We start from the raw sequence: 16,868 nt of genomic DNA, 5'->3' as shown, positions 1-16,868 counted from the left end.
TTCAGACATGCACCCTGCCTACAGGACCAAAGTAATTTTCCTGTCCAAAGTCAAGGAGTTGTCCCCTTCCTGTCTTCTGTGGTAGGAACCACTAAGCAGGAGTTCAGGGTAATTTTTATATGGCTTCTTCTGTGCTAGCCCACATGAATGTTGTCTTTGTCACATCAACCCAGGAGAACTTCGCCTGGATAAGCAGCTGGACTCATTACTGTGAGCTTTGTTTCTGTAGGGTTAGGCTGAGTCTCTAGACACCGATTTGTATAAATGTGATTGCTCCAAGGAAGGAACTGCCTTTATTTCCTTCATTTGTTGGAAGAAAAGTAATTTACTTCTATTTTCCAGCCTCTCACCCACACTGGCTCAGTTTTGTGGCTGGTCCTAAAGGAAAAGCCAATTCTTTATTCTTTCCAAATCACCCTTCCAGAGAAAATAACAGTAGCTGTGTAGTTCCTACTCTTTCCACTCCATCCCCTCTATGCCTGTGGGAGATATATGCAGAGACAGTATCAAAATACTACCTGTATTTATAGCCTTCCTCTTTTTTCAGTCTAGAAGGGCTGTGCACAGCTAAAAAAAAACCAAACCTGACCCACTGCAAAAGATTGTATGGGGCACAAAATGCATTCCTGGAACCATGTTCACATTCAAAGCAACACTTTTAACTTCGGCAACACTCTCTGACATTGCAACATGCAAGGAACAACTATTGCAATGCTTGTTAGCACGGGTTAATTTTTAAAAATCGTTTTATACCTCAATGCTCCTGTGGAGAAACATAGAGCTGATTTTTTTTTCTTTTGCCATTTCTGTTGCTAACATCTTACTTTCAATACTGCAATGTATATTTAGCTTTTCAGAAATGCAAGAATTGTTATGCACTCTTGTAACATAGGAATACATGTTACAAGGAATATTTAAGTGTAAAATTTCATGGTTTACAGAATTCTGTAGAGAATGATGTAATCCTGCTTTCTTTTGCAATCTAAATCATATTGGGGTGGGTAAGCACTTGACTGAGAGGTTTGAAGAATTATCCAGACTGCGCAGGTAACAGCTACGGTGATCAGACAGTGCATGCCCTGCTCTAAGGCAGTGCTGCAAGGTTAGCTTTGTACAGGTGGGATCTGCATTTACAGCTGTTCTGTGAAATAAGGTATTGTGAAGTGCTTTGTGATTGCCTGGCTTGACGTACGTGATGCAAACATGATGTATCACTATTGACAGTAAAATCTGAAAGAGTATTTTATTGACTAGCTCTCAACAACAGAGCTTTATCAGAACAGAAAACAAGTCCCCTGTACTGCTGTTGGTCCCCTCAGGAGACTGCGATGGAGTGCCAATACTGAGTAATTTTGAAACTAAATATCTGTAAATGGATTCTTTGTTCGTTTAAAGGAGATAGAGGGAAGAGTATGGAGGCTTCTCTGGGGAATGTTATGGCTTTGTTGTGCAACACAAAGACTGTTTTCGAATCAAGATGTGGGTACTTCTAGCAAGATCTTTTCTAGCAAAGTGAGGCATGTACTACAATTTCTCCAGAACCCAATTTATAACCCTGAAGTTTGTATTAGCTCTTTGAGATTGCCTTCCATCTCTTCTTCTGAGCTAACCTCTCCTCAATCATGGAGGATCTGCTAATGAGGTGTTTCTTTCATTGATTACTAAGAATTTCACACAGGTTGTACTGTGAGCAAAGACATTTTCTGTAACGGTAAAACTGTTGATCTTTCTGCAAGGCAGCAGGCTGATCTATGTGCCAGGACATTTAATTGGAGGGATTTTTTCCCCCCCTACAAAGCTATTTCCTTCATACACAAGAAAAAAAAGTAAGGAGGGAGAGGAAGAAAGAAAAGAGCAGAGCAAACATGAGGAAATACTTTATTTTTTATCATTGGAATGGATCCTAAGATGGGATTTATTGTCATTGCTATATTGAACTTGCTTGCTGAGCCTCAGTGCAGCTGTGACAATTGGTGTCATCCAAGAATATGCTTTATTGACAGATCGAGGTGGCTTTAGAAAGTAACTTATTCTTCAGTATGATTTAAGACATCAGAATCTAGGTGCATCTTCATTTGGACCTTGTTAATACTGAGAGGATCTAGCTTCATGCAGCAGTTGCTGGACAGCACAAGAACTCCTGGGGTGGTACTCCAGGTGCTTGGTTAATGTCTTTTACTCCCTAGGACATTTCCTTCAGCCTCACTGCTGCTCCTGCTGCTGCCTGCACCAATATTTTGACAGTCAGAATCAACAAAGTTGGAAAAAGGGCTATTTCAAAGTGACAGAGGTACAGAGTGGGGCAGAAATGCAGACAAGTGGTTGGCCAAAAGTCACAGAGGTGACAGTGGCAAAGTTAAAAAAAGAAGAAAAAAGCAGACGCAAATCATCTTAATTAAGTGCTTGTACTTCAGCAACCACATCACCCTTCCTCTGACTATGAAGCTCTTAACGAAGTTTATTCATTGCAATGACAGTCTTTGTCATAGAACTTTTTCAAAAGATGAGCATGTCCTTGCCTATTGGCAGTCACACAGGTTATTTTCTTTGAACTATTATAATCTTTACTTTGCAAAAGAAGAAATTCCAGAAATGAATGCTGATTGTATGAAGCTGCTGCTCTGTGCCTCCCGTAGAGCAGTGTCTTGTGAAACACCTGCTGAAGTTTAGGTCAACAGCATAATTTGTCATTTGCAAAGTGTCCCTCTTATTAAAGAAAAGGGAATAGAAAGTCATTTTGTGTGACATCGCTCACTAGACAGACAGCTACATAACACATTCTGCTGTGAAATCCTGCTGATATTCCATAGTTGAGTACTTAGGTTATGCATTTGGTCTTAAGGGCCTAAAAATGACCTGCTGCAGTGGGACTAAGTTCATCAAAGATTTTAGTGGTTTTGATTTTAGAGGATGACAGTAAGGATGTCCATGATAGGGGGAGAAATAAACTTCTGATGACTTTTGTGAGATCAGGATTCCATCACAAGCTAAAGATCAACAATCTGTGCAAAACCAGATACATTCAGATGCTTGACCCAATTTCTCCCCTGAATCAAAAACCATGTGAGAGCTCCTGCTTTTGACATATGGGACAGTCACTGCACCGCACTAGGTATGTGTTTTGCAAAACAGAGATGCTAAGATATGCTGGGACTACAATTGACACAACAAATCTTTTGGGGTCACTCATTATGAGGAAAGTATGCCATGCCAAAATTAATTATGCAAACACAAAATATAAGGTATTATCAGTGAAAAAAAAAAAAAGGGAAAATACTCTTGAATGACATATCTGGATGCATTAAGAAATAGAGGACATATTATACTGGCACAAACTTTTTCAGTCCATTTGTGTCAGGGGAGACAATTTAGACCAGAAAGGACCTGGCACCTATATATCTAGAGTGTTTTTTTTAAAAAAAAGCACACGCTGAAGACAAAGAAATACATCTAATAGATGCTGCTTAAAAATAAAGCTCTTTTTTCTCAATGAGATATGTATGCTAAGAAACTCTTCCTTTGTGACTGTAATTACCAAATGTGATTTTTCTTGGCTTGTCACAGAATTATCTGTAAAGAATATTGGGATCTCCTTATCTGCAAAATCTAACTTCTTTCCTGCCAAGTGAGTGATAGGAGTACAGGACTGGAAAAAATGTCCATTCTTCATATGAGTCAACTTGTATTGAAAAAAAAAAAGGTTTTGTGATGCAGATGTGGACGATGGTAGTAACTGGTGGCAATGTGGTGATTTGAGTAGCTCACCAATGTCACACACGTGATTTTTATCCTTTTCCCATTGAAATGGCTAAAAGAATTCTTGAACTGCTGAAGTTTGAGTCAACAGCATAGTCAACCTATTGATTGCCTTGCTATCGACATATGGCATAATGAATCATTTATATGAGAGGTTTAACTTGGGGAGTGGAAGTTCATCCTTCTTATTTCTACATGGGAAGAAATGTTACATAAAGAGTCTTGTGCTGGGACAGACACACATCCCACGTGATAGATCTTCAGGTTGAATTCAGAGCGAAGATTTGTTTGATGGATCGGAGAGCTTCACTAGTGTGGCCCAAAGCTCTGCCTGTTAGACAGTGATGAAGGGGAGAACGAGTGGACTTCCCTAGAGATTTACCATAAAATCCCATCATCTTGGCTTTTTTTTTCCCCCCCTTTACATTTTGTATTTTCCTTACCACCTTGGGAAAAATCTTGTAAATTGTTTTCCTCTGCAGAACCCCAGTACTTACTTCTTAGTTTTTTGAACAACATTTTTGACCATTGAAGAGGATTGCTTGAACTGACATGATCCAGGAATAACTGTCCTGAGAACAGTCTGCTGAGACCTCACAGACAATTCTATTTTATGCACTGGAGGTGGAGTCTTCAAGCGCCTGGCAAATGCTGTCACAGAGCTCAGTAGGGTCATTTTGCTGCTCTGCTTGAGAGAAAACAATGAAATAATTATTCAGGAAAAATATGTGAGAGCTTGAAACACTTTTTCTTTATGTACACCAGAGCCACAACTTGGCAAATAATAAACAATGCAAAGTTTGTCTCAGTAACACAACTTAGCAGAATCAAAAAGCTGGAATTCTTTCAACAAAGTATATTGTCTTCTTCTCAGATTATATGAAAACTGATGTCACTTGTAATTCCTCAGGAAAGAAAAAATTCCCTACAGTTTGCCGTACATCAATGCAGTCATTCTTCCCCCGACTAATCTATAAAAAGACATTGTATACGAATGTTATTTTCTCTGCCAGAAATGCATTCCTGGAACATAATAAAGGCTTTTCTGTTGTTGTTCAGTAATTTGGATAATAGTTTCTCCATGAAGTTTCATAACATTTATTTACTACCACAAATGATTGGACCAAGTGGTTTCAGCAGTCAAAACTGGAATCCCTCTGCAATAAGCTTTCTTACTGACTTAATTTTGTAAATATTATGCCTAAAATAATTTCAAATGACAAATTTTTATGAGTAACATAACATGGATATGAAATAAATCCGTAGAGCTCTGTGTATAAAGCACAGGAAATTTTAATGGAAGAGGCATCAGCTGTGTGGATTCAACTAAGCAAAACTTTTTCTAGAATTATTCACACCCTTGGATAGTTACAAGTGTTTCTTATTTGGATCAATTAGATTGCAGTAGTTGTGGCCAACAGCACTTTTTTGCTTTATATTTGTAGTGCCTTAAGGGTTTCTCTTCCCACAGAATGAGGATTCAAATTTCTTAAAAGTCTTCCTAGACAGCTGCAAGGCAAAGCCCACACCTTAATTTACCAGCCAAGAAGCAGCAGCGGGACACACTTATCTAGGGAGATCATAAGAGAGCAGCCGTGTGAAGTCTTCCTCTTTATGCATGGGCTTGTACATCTTTTGGTGTTGTAACTTGTGGTTATCCATGAGCGTGGCTTCTTTTGCAATGCCTCAGCTACATACCAGGCATAGCTGGTGGGCAGTGCTGGCTGTAGGAACTCCCAGAGCAGGAGGGAAATGGCATTTTCCTGTAGCCCCGTGGTCAGGCCTATTAGTTAAGGCATAATGAAGTGAATTTCAGGGGACTAGTCCTCTCACATGGTTTGGGAAGTCTGGAAAAGAGAGGGAGACAGGCTGAGCTGAACCAAATCCCTTTGCACTCCCTTGCATCTTCCCATTGACATCAGCACTCATTGGCACTTGAAAGAGGATGACTCAACCGAGTCCTGAAAGTAGGTTAGACTGATATTTTTCATAAGCTTCCCTGGAGGGAGTTTTAGATGTGCAAATCCCAGTGAACTATCATCTCAGCGAAATGTCACTGAGACATCAGATAGACGAAGATGACTCCGTTTGCTTCCTCTTGGAAACTTGTGGAAACTGGAAAAGGATCTGCAGTGTCAAGAGAGGTCAGAATGTATGTGCAAAGTGTTACTGTATGTCCATCTCAGTGCTATTCCTAAAAGTTCCACCAGGGGAACATGTTCTTTTTACCTTGCCATTCCTGGGCAATTAGTATATGAAATAAAAAGGAATGTTATCAAAATAGGGCCTTTTTGTAATTTCTTGTATAATACTCTGCATGGAAAGAATGACATATTGACCCCACTTATGGCACAGAGGGATAATAGGCAGTTTATAATCCTTCCCAGAGTATGGCAACAGACACGACTCTGGCCTAACCAGGCAGCTGCATTGCTTTCAGCTTGGTGGTATTATGTTTATTGAACAAATGATTTTTATAAATTTTTAGTGAAGAAAGTTAAGGTTTTAAGAAAAGAGACACGATAACTAAGAAGGTAATTTCTACTTTTGTGGGATTTCTGTCAAATCAGGTCTGTAGTCTAATGGTAATATAAATTATTAGAAAATTTTATAGATTTTAAAATGGGTTTTCAATCTTATCCTTGATATCCAGGAAAGCCTAAGTCACTTAGGCTCATATCCTTGGAAAGACTAACATATCCTAATTCCCATCTAAATACTTTATCTCCTGGATGCTAAATGCACTGAATTGCATGAATACATTTCAGCTTTCCTTTGCACTGGTGAAGAGTTAAGCCTTTTTTTCAGCCATAGTTTTCATTGAAAGTTACTTCTAAATTGAAAAACTGCAAAGTTCTCAGGTTTGGGCTTGTTAAAACACACCTGAAGACAAACAACGTAAGAAAAGCCATCAAATGATACATTTCCACAGATAATTAAAATGGCTTTTTTTTCACTGAAGGAAGTATTTTATTAGAGACAGCAGTGAAAACTTTTGATCACTGAAACTTTTTAGACCTTTTGCCTCATATTATGTTAGGATCTTACTCCAACCAACCACACAAGGATTCAGTTGTTGTAAATGTGCAATGTGTTGTTGATGTCCTTTTATTTATATTTATTCTTTCAATCCTACCTGTAGTGTGTATGTGTACATACATGCAGATCTATTTCTGTGGCTGTGCAGAATCTAGAGAAATACTGGGGAGATATACTTTTACAGATCAATTGTGTAGTGCTTCATTCTGCACAGACAAAATGACATAATGAAATATCTCTTTTGTCAGTCATACAGGGCAACAGGTTTCTCATTTCCAGAATTATTAGCCACCTGAGCTTGCAAAAACACCTGTTGGCTGTGTAAACCTGCTGGTCCAAATACTCTTGCTGTGATGAAAATACTCTTGCTGTGATGAAAATACCCTTGCCGTGATGCCCCCTATCCTATAGGTCTCATTTTCCCTTAGCTTCAAAAGTATATTGTCCTCTTGGTACTCACTTGTGATTTACTATCTAACAAGTAACTGTCAGAGCCAGCGGGGGCTACAGACCTGAAAAATAATATTCAAGAGGAAGGCTGATGATGTTGCAATGTCTAGGGTCCTCCTTTTAGCAGTTATAAAGGGCACATTAACACCTGATAATGGAAAATCATTCTGTTTCACAATTCCACATATAACTGCAATGAGGAATTGGTCTACTTTTATTTACTGTTTTTTAAAATAACACTCAGGTGTGGTCAGTTAAACAGCATCCTCTCCCAACCCTCCTGCTACACAACCCCCAGAAGACCTCGTAAAATAATTTGTTGTAATTGAACCCAACCAGCTTTGCTGCATTTTCCAATTACCTGCAAAAACAGAGCACAAACCCATTATTAGTAGACTAAAGAGACCAACCTGCTTGTTCTCCCTGAGAGCTTTTGAGTAATGAGACCTTTGGAAAAAGATCTGATCTTCTCCCACCTCCACAAGGTACCTGAATCAGACATTGAGGTGTTTTGATAATCAGTCCTTTCATCTCCATCATAGTCTTGTGTGCCATTAGTACAATGTAACAAATAACATATTTTTTCTTCCAGTGCCTTTAAAAATAGATTTTTCTGCAGTTAGAAAAGTTATTTTGCAGTTTAATTTCCATAGTCAGAGGCTTTTCATTAGCACAGCTTACTATGACATTAGTTTATTCTGCATGTAGTTCAGTTACATTATGGAAAATCACAGCAGTAAATATCTACTAGGTGTACAGGTTTTTGTAATCAATCCCTGACAACATCTGTCAAAACAATATGGGAAAATCCTGGCTTGCTTTGTCATTACAGAATGGGACTGTTTGTTTATTCAATAGAAGAAATAAAGCATATTGAGAGGAGGCCAAAAGACTCACACTGACTCAGTTACTGAGACTTCCAGCTTCAAGCTACAGGATATTTTGGTTCCAGCATTTCACATCAATAATAAACAATCTTTATGGGAACCATCGAATGATAAAAATGAGATCATGAATTGAGAGCTAGGCTATATATTTTTTGATCTCTTCTACGCTATAGTTTACATTAGGGTCAATCTTGAGACTGGAAAGACGCAGGTTCTGTATCCCAGCATTTCAAATAAATGTTTGCCAGCTATGTGAGATACTATCAATAATTCATCACTGTAGTTCTTCCGAGATGGTCTGTTGATGCAAACTGTCAGAGCACATAGTAATAATATGAGCATTTATGTGATTTACAGATCTACAAAATAGCAAATAACTAGAAATTTCTTCAACTGACAGTATGCATAGGCTCTTGAACGTCAGAAATAGTGTGTGTGACAGCTGCAGCAGGTATAAATCACGGTCAACTGTTTGAAATGTTCTCTGGGTATAAGTACATACACTTATACTGGCATCTTCATAGTCCATTTCCAATATTTGATTGACAGATTGTATTTTATGTAATCCTGCATTTTCTTATGTTTTTATTAACTCTTTAATCCCCTGAGGTGCTCGGTGGTTACAGTAGTATATCTTGGTGAATAGAATTGGAAGAGCTCAAAACACAAATGTTTCCCTGCCATGCAGTGTCGCCCAGGCCTGCGGGTTTTTAATAATTTAGGTCTTTGGCAATGTACTGGAAATTGTGTTGCGCAAAGTGGTTTGTAAAATTTTTGCATGTGCTCTTGTTCAGTAAGAAACTTAGAAATGGTGACTCATACAATAATTTATTTTTGTGTCTTGACAAAATTCAGGTGAGAGGCATTCTTTGATTGCAGCTACACAAACAAGTGCCAGTAGCAATGGGAAGAGCATCCTCATGTTTCAGCTCAGTTCCTGTCTTTGTACCAACCTTGGTCCTGGAGCTGTTCAGGTCTCTATGGTGCAACAAAACACTGCCCTAAGAACAAACTGAAGTTGTTCCCACTTGTCCAAATCTTTCACTTCTGTAGACTGATCTTTTAGCAGTGTATGTTCAGCTTGAACTGGCTCAGTATTTATCAGTGTCTGCACACAACCAGCCTATGAATGTGTGATTGGGAACGTGAGATTAGAAAATGTTTTTACACTGAAATGAAAGAGGACCAGTGGCTTTTTGGTTTTTTTTTTTTTTGTCTGGCATAGTGTGTAGGTAGAGCTGAGCTTAATTCATCTTTCTAGCATCAGTATGGTTGCTGAGTGCTATGGAGGCAGAGGACCTACCTTTTGAACCTGTTTCTTTTAAGGATACTTAGCAGCTTGAAGGATTTTAATAGAGCAGCATTTCTACGGTGAAGGAAGTTCCATTCTTCCCGCAAGTATGTCTGCTGCATGGTATCATTCATACTGGAGCAGGAATGAAGAAAGAGAAATGGGAACAGAGGACAATCTCTGGCATTCAGTTAAGGTAGGAGGGGGGACGAACTGTTGGGTTTCCCCTTGTTTTCCTCTCTTCCCCCATATAATCCTGTGACGGCACTTGTATAGTAATTATGTGACTGAAAGCCGTTAAGTACTGCATAGATTTCTGACAGTGCACAGGTGCCCGAGACTTTAAAGCCAATGTTTGCAAAAGAATTGCCTACTATAACTTTCTTCAGTGGACGTTGGTGGGGTTGCAACATCCATATGCTTGACTTAGTATAAATGACAAATTTGATTTTTGTATGGGGAAAGTTTAATAGCTTTATCTCTTTCATTACAGTAGGGAATAAAACCAATATGCAAGAGGTTGAGGGTATGTTGTGCAGGCACAGCACACCTCACTGTGCTGAATGATGTGCAATAGAAGATCACATAGCAGCCTTTTTCCTGGAAACCCACCTGAATCTAACTTCATTTTATTCTAGGATAGCTGTGGCTGTGCGTGCCAATCCAGCTCTGCCACACCGTTCACCACAGGTTTCTCTTCCTCCCCTTCTTTTCAGTGTCCTGTCATTGTGACTCAGTTCAGCAAAAGTGTGTATGTATCTCCACGGACAGATAGATTTCATGTGCGTGAGCAGCGGGGACAATTTCCATCCGGGAGCTGAGCTGAGTCACCCTTCACTGTGTGACAGGGCACAGGAGAGGCGGTGGGAGAGCATTCCTGGTCTGGGGAGAGGGACCATGGCTTTTGGCAGCTCCCCGTGCAGCAGTGGGCCTGACGTAATATGAAACTGCGACATGACTGACTGCAGATTGGTGAAACTGCTGCGGTGCCTCATTGTTTCTGTGGTTTTGTCCTGAGACAAAACTGGTTTTGTATGCCCTCCACAGTGTGCCATGACTAAAGTGTTTGTCTGCTGTTCCCTGGAGGCTGGGAGATTTGCTGTCTGAGACAGAACTGCACGATAGGGATCAGCCACAGGCAGGGTGTGACTTGCCCTTGTGGTTTTGGGTCTTTTTGGGAACGCTCTTTGCGGAGCGCTCCTCCTTTTGGCAGGGCTTGGCACGGGGCAGCTCGCGGTACACTTACCCAAATCCCGCAGAAAGTAAAGGATTCCCATTGACATCAATGGGCTTTGGATCAGGCTCTTAATCATGGTGTTAAATATATGGTCAAAAGGCAGTTTCTGAATGGCTGTGATGCAGGCACTAATGAAACAAGCCTGTATGCCCTGTGGAGGGGCCTTGCCCTGCCCTGCCATTTTGCAGCATTTTCTGAAACTCGGTTGCAGCTCAAGTTTATTTGAAAGGAGGGAGATTTCACCTAAGCAAATGGGTAAATACATGCCTTTAGGAAAGCTCTACTAAAAATATCCTTTATACTATTGTTCAATTTGGTTTATTGTAGTCTGTTAATATCTGGTTTTTAAATATGTTTTAAGTAGGAAAAAAGTATAGGTTTCCATTTGGGATTGTTGAAAGGGAAGTAGTAGGGCTGAAGGCAAAATCTGTTAGGCTGCTTCAGGAAGGGTGGCAAAAAACCACCAAGAACTGCACTTTAATGTTTATTAAAAAGCTGGTGTTCTCAGTGAAGCTGCCTCTAGGAAATGCTGTTATTTCATTTCAGCATTGTGTCAAGAAGAATAACAGAATTTCTAAGCTGTCGTCTCAGGCTTTATATAGGTTGAAAGTTTATGTTCTGCCCATGTTTTGGTAAATCTTCCTTTCAGGCATAAGGTGTAGAAACTTTTAATTAAAGCTTAAATTCTAAAGCAAGGGGTAAGTGCTGTGGTAAGACGCAGTCAGTAGGCAGCTGAGGTGGCCGGTTAGACTACTCGAGCACTCACACATACTCAGGTGAACATCTGCTCTGAGAAGTGTCTCTGCTGCTGCCTTGCTCCCAACACCTGTGTTGTTTTCCTCAAAAATATTCGTCCAGAATACACCATCTTGAGGACAAGTATTTTCCATAGGTATCCATAGAAAATGAATACTTGGAAAATGTGGCAGTAATCATTTTGAGGTGGTTTCTTGGCATTTGCTGGAGAAGCCAGGTGCTACCTGCTCCCCAGCCAGGCCAGGAGCTGTTGAATAGCAGAGGCAGCCGCCGGAGGGTCGGCACGGGAGCTGCGCTCATTCTCTGCTTTGGCATTGTTTGGATCAATCATTTTTCTAGTTCATAGCACCAGACTAGGCTGCTGTTTCCTGTGGAAGCAGGAGCATTCCTATAAGTATATAAGGCATGACCATGCCCTTATTTTGAGCACAATTAAAGTTGTGCTGGCTTGAGTGGCTTGAGAGACAGGTCTCCCTTGTGAGGGGGTCACAAGTGCCTGGTGCCATACAGCCCCGCTCCAGCGCACTGCCCTGCCCTACCCATTGCCTAGTGCAGCGTGGGGCATCTCAACCTAAGCAGCTCCTTGAATAATGAGCAATTGTGGTTTCAGTTCCTGACACCAAACATTTCCGAACAAAACCAGCTCTAGGGATGATGTAGTGAAGCAGTGAGCTGAAGTCATTTAATCTCCCCATAAGGTTTGACTCTCCACTCAATTTAGGGAGAATTATGCCTGAGTCAGGGCTATAAGAATAGCTAACATCCAAATTCTTCCTTCTCTTTCTTGAAAACTGATGATAGTATTTTAATAACTGTACAGAGAGCCTGAATATGTAGACTAATTTGCACAATGTATATAAAATGTATGATGTACCTTTCAAGGGACTTGATGGACACTGTCACTTGCTAAGTTTGTCATTCTAGGTGATAAAACCAAATGGCTTCATATGTATTTAAAAAATTGTGGCTGCAGGGAAAATATTGGAGCAATGAGGACATTCTCAGTAACTTGGAGATTAGAGAGGCCTTTTTGGCAGGAAGAAAATGTAGTTTGCTTATTGCACCTGCATATACTTGCATGTCTATGATCTTCTAGTTTTTACAGCCTTTGGTGTCTATTCTCTCCTTGATATATTTGCAAAATTCATATGATGTTCTTCTGGAAGTTCTGCTGGGTGGAGTGAAAATACAGGGCCTAGTACAAACAGTTCCTTGTGAATGCTGCATTCCTGCAGTTATCTGTCATTTAGAAAAAATGCAACTCAATAACCTATTTTTAACACAGTTTCTGACAGTAGTAATTAAATATATTTTTAAAAATCATAACATATAATATTAAACCAACTCCTGTCATTATATTTACCATTGCTGGTACATAGTCCCTGTTAAGTTACCGTGGCATTTACTGTTTATCTTGCCAACTATCTGGTCATTGAATCTTTCTGAGGAGAGGAGGGAAGGAAAGAAGATACCAAGCTTGCTTGCATTCAGTTCTGCTATATTTGAATAACATTGGTTCAGTTTAGTCCTGGTTGTAAATTTCTGTTTTATAATGCATCTGAGTATACTAATCCAATCTCAATCTGTTCAGAGGATGATGGCCAGGATTCTGAATTTGGTGGAAATTTTCAGGTATCTTAGGTAGCAGCTGAAAAGCACAGTTAGTGAACAGACCTACTGGATCCAGCAAAGATGCTGAGATTTAATTCAGGCGATTCCTAGTGCTGCAGGTGGGGGGGGGGGGGGGGGGGGGGAAGTGAACTGTAAAGTTAATTAGGAGGAAGTGTCATCATTTGCCCAAAACTGGCAAAAAATCAGAGCAAACTTCCGATGAACAAGACAAAGTTCAAAAATTATCTTAGGAATTTCAAGCATTCATAAACTTACTTTTTCAGGGGGGAGTGGTAACCCTGGAAGTCCTGCCAGGTGAATAAGCTATAATTAAGTTATTAATCTGTGATGTTTTAGAAATACTGTTTTTCATTGGTATCATTTTACGTAAAAGTTTCTGAAATGCATAAGCCTTAAAAATAGAAACCTGGTTTTAGGACTTTGGCTACATGGAGAAGTTACTGCAAAATTAGCAGTAAATCACTACAAAATAGCTATTCTACACCAATTCTCTGTGCAGATATTTCTAATGCCCGCTCCTTGGTAAGATTGCACAGAGTGACAACTGTACTGTCCTATCTTATTTTGCAGCAAAACTCTCATGGAGGCTAGCCCAAAGGCTGTCTAACTCAATAAAATTACCCTAATTTGAAACCACACTAAGATGTAATTCTGACCCTGCACTGGGAAAGAAAAAGTCTTTTACAGTCGATATTTTTTGAATATAGTAGAATACCTAAGTTTCCTATAGAATAAGAATGACTATCATTACTTATGTTGATATTGGTTTAGGTAATTATAGTTAGATTATATCATGAAAGCACACATCAGCATTACAGTTCTGGCTGAAATCCTGATATTTTGAAATCCTTTGAGTGGCACAAAGTCCTAAGTATTAATTGGGCCTCATTACAGAAACAAAAAGAGATCTTGATATGTCCTAAGGCTACATAACAATAATTTCCATCTGCTTAAAGACAATGCCAAAATTAGAGCACTGTAGAAATTATTCATGTCCAAGCTTCTGGGATGTTTGGAAGAGCTCTGAAGGGAAGTTGTCAATATTGTGGACAATGAGCAGGATGGGCCTTATTTAAAATTCTTAGACATTGTCCATTTACCTGTGGCATTGTATAAACAGTACGAACTGATAATGTTCATTTATACAGAGTAAGATACACTTCTGCATGCTGGGAACTGCTGTATCTGTAATGTTGGGAGGGGTAAGGAAGCAGCAACAGGGCAGGAGAGACATCACAGAAGCTGTTCCAGGTGTCTGTGATGGCTGACCTCTTGGTCAACACACAAGACTGGATCCAACTCATTCAGTAAAGCAACCTAGAACATAAAGTAGAGCAAGAATATCCGGGTTAAAACTGTAAAGGCTTCGTATTTTCAGGTTGTACCAAATATACTAAGCAGGTGGGTGTGGCTAGTGACAGCTAATACATATAGTATGTGAGTGTATTATATGTGTATACATATACATATAATAACGTATAATTAATACATATATCCACGAGTGTATGAAAACTAAGTGTATGTCACTCAACCTTTGAATGCAGGTTGGAGTTGCTCATCTGAATTGCTAAGATTCTATATGAAATCAAGGGAACATGGAGCAGGCACTAGCAGCGCTGGTCAGTTTGCACCTGAGTTTCTTGATCTTTAGCAGGTATAATAAGACAGTTAACTGGCCTGAGCCCTAGCCCTTCATTTGATCAGAAAGCAAGGGTGAGTCTTGCCTCATATTATCACAGACCATTTCAAAGTTGGTGCTCAACCTCAGAGCTGCTTTTTTTCTTTCAGCTAAGAATAGTGTTTTAGGACAAATCAAACTGTTGTCCCAAAAGTGGGATCGTTTACCCGGTGTGCAGTACACCAATATACACACAGACCAGAGGTATCTTATTTATTTCACACCATGACTAGGAAAGCCTTTTCAGGTTGTGACTTACTTACACTGTGAAGATAAAGCATTTTCCTGCTTTCTCTTTCTGAAAGCAAAATGAACACTTTTGACACTTCTGATGGTCGCCAGTGCCACACGGAGATAACCGAGCCGGCTCTGAACCTGCATGCTGGGCTGGGGCAGAACTGTAGCCATGTTTGCGTAGGGCTCTGCTGAGGGTATTTCCTGTGTTCTGCTCCACGCTGTGGAGCTAACATGGCCAAGCTGCTTCCCAGAACCAAAGTGGCTTATTCAAACTCCTTCAAACATCTCTGCAAGTCATTGCACCACACTGTGTAAATATCACCTAGCACCAGTCTTCTGCTCTTCTGTGCACTTTCCATAGTCACCTATGGTGGCACAAAAGGAATGGAAAATGCAGCTACATTGACTTGCTAGTATACTACAGGACTTTATCATGTTTAATTCCAGATGAATAAAAATTTATCACAGATCTTCTATTGTCTGTTAGTCACGTTTGTGTTTATACTAAACATCACTGAGCAAAATTTGGATTGTGGGATTAAAGTAAACAGTGAATAGCATATAGTCAGGGACCTGCTGAAGGATTTGAGAAAAGTTCCAAGTAAAATATGAGACTAAAAGTTGGACAGTTATTTTATTTAGATCTAATTCACATGGAAGTCAGCAGCGTCTGATTGCGTTTCTCTGCTGTGGTTGTTTATTTTAACCATGGATTCCCATTAAAACAGCTCTTTGACATCAAAATTATTCAGTCATTTTATTTTAATGTGTGGCATTAAGTAAGATGGGTGGCAAATTGTCTTTTCAAACAGATTGACTTGTTTTACCTGTGGGGAAGGAACAGCTGAACAGCTAGGAGGGAAATCTGCCAGTTCAGAAAATTTATTGTAACTTACATAGCAGAGATGGAATTGTTTGGTTTTGAATGCTAGTTTGCTTTTGATGCTTTTAATCTAACTGAAGTCTTTATCATACCATTTGAAATTATCCTCAGGGGCTGAGGCTATCACTGAAACTTGCAAAAGTAATTGATACTTATTCTATGTTGTTCACTGTGTTTATATGATTACAAGATGAGTTTTTCCTCTCTTTATAGCATGCAATAAAATTTTCAGTACTATAGTAGAGAAAGCAGTGTGATAAACCAGAACAGCCTTCGTTTGATATACCTGCCCTTTTCTATCCAGACAAACAGAATCGAGGTTTTTTTCTTGCAGGAAGACTAAGAAACCTTTCTACTCACAAAAATAATTTCAGGCTGTTTCATCATCCTTTTTGCAAAGACACACTTCGGTCTCTTTTCCTGGAAGGTGTCTAGCTAGCTGTTAGGAGTTGCTGTATTTCACAGATTTAAAGTAATCATAGCATATTGTCAAAATCCTAGTGTGTGTACAGTTTATTACTGCTTTCTACAACAACCCAGGATTTTCCGAGAGGGTAGCAGAGAGAGGCCTGAGGATTTGCATTGGGTAAGACTTCATGGTACTGTCCAGGGCTCTGTGGACAGTATGGGCAGCAGTAATTCCTAGACTTTAATTGGTTGGTGGCTCCACTTACTTACCTCCCTGAGTATTTTACCTGGGACATGGATGAACTTTCTGTGGCTCTTAGCGGTGTCAAGAGACCAGAATACTGGCAATGCGTTTCTTGTTGATAACAGTCATTCATTAAAATGGGATGCTTTTATCAGCATGCCACATGCTGATTTTTATATTGTATGCCACAATACGGAATTATATGGTATTAAAACGAGGCATGTTGTTGCAGCTCTTATTTAATAAGTCATATACTGTTAGTGGTTCCTCCCTGTCCTGCTTTGAAGATGGAATTGAAAGACCCAGAAAGAATTTTAAATGATACTAATATATCTCAATCAGTTTTAAGATTGTTGTTTTCTTCTGGTCT

The sequence above is a fragment of the Balearica regulorum genome, chromosome 6 (genome assembly GCF_011004875.1).
Source record: "Balearica regulorum gibbericeps isolate bBalReg1 chromosome 6, bBalReg1.pri, whole genome shotgun sequence".
NCBI classification, from domain to species: domain Eukaryota; kingdom Metazoa; phylum Chordata; class Aves; order Gruiformes; family Gruidae; genus Balearica; species Balearica regulorum.
This window is presented reverse-complemented; position numbering follows the sequence as displayed.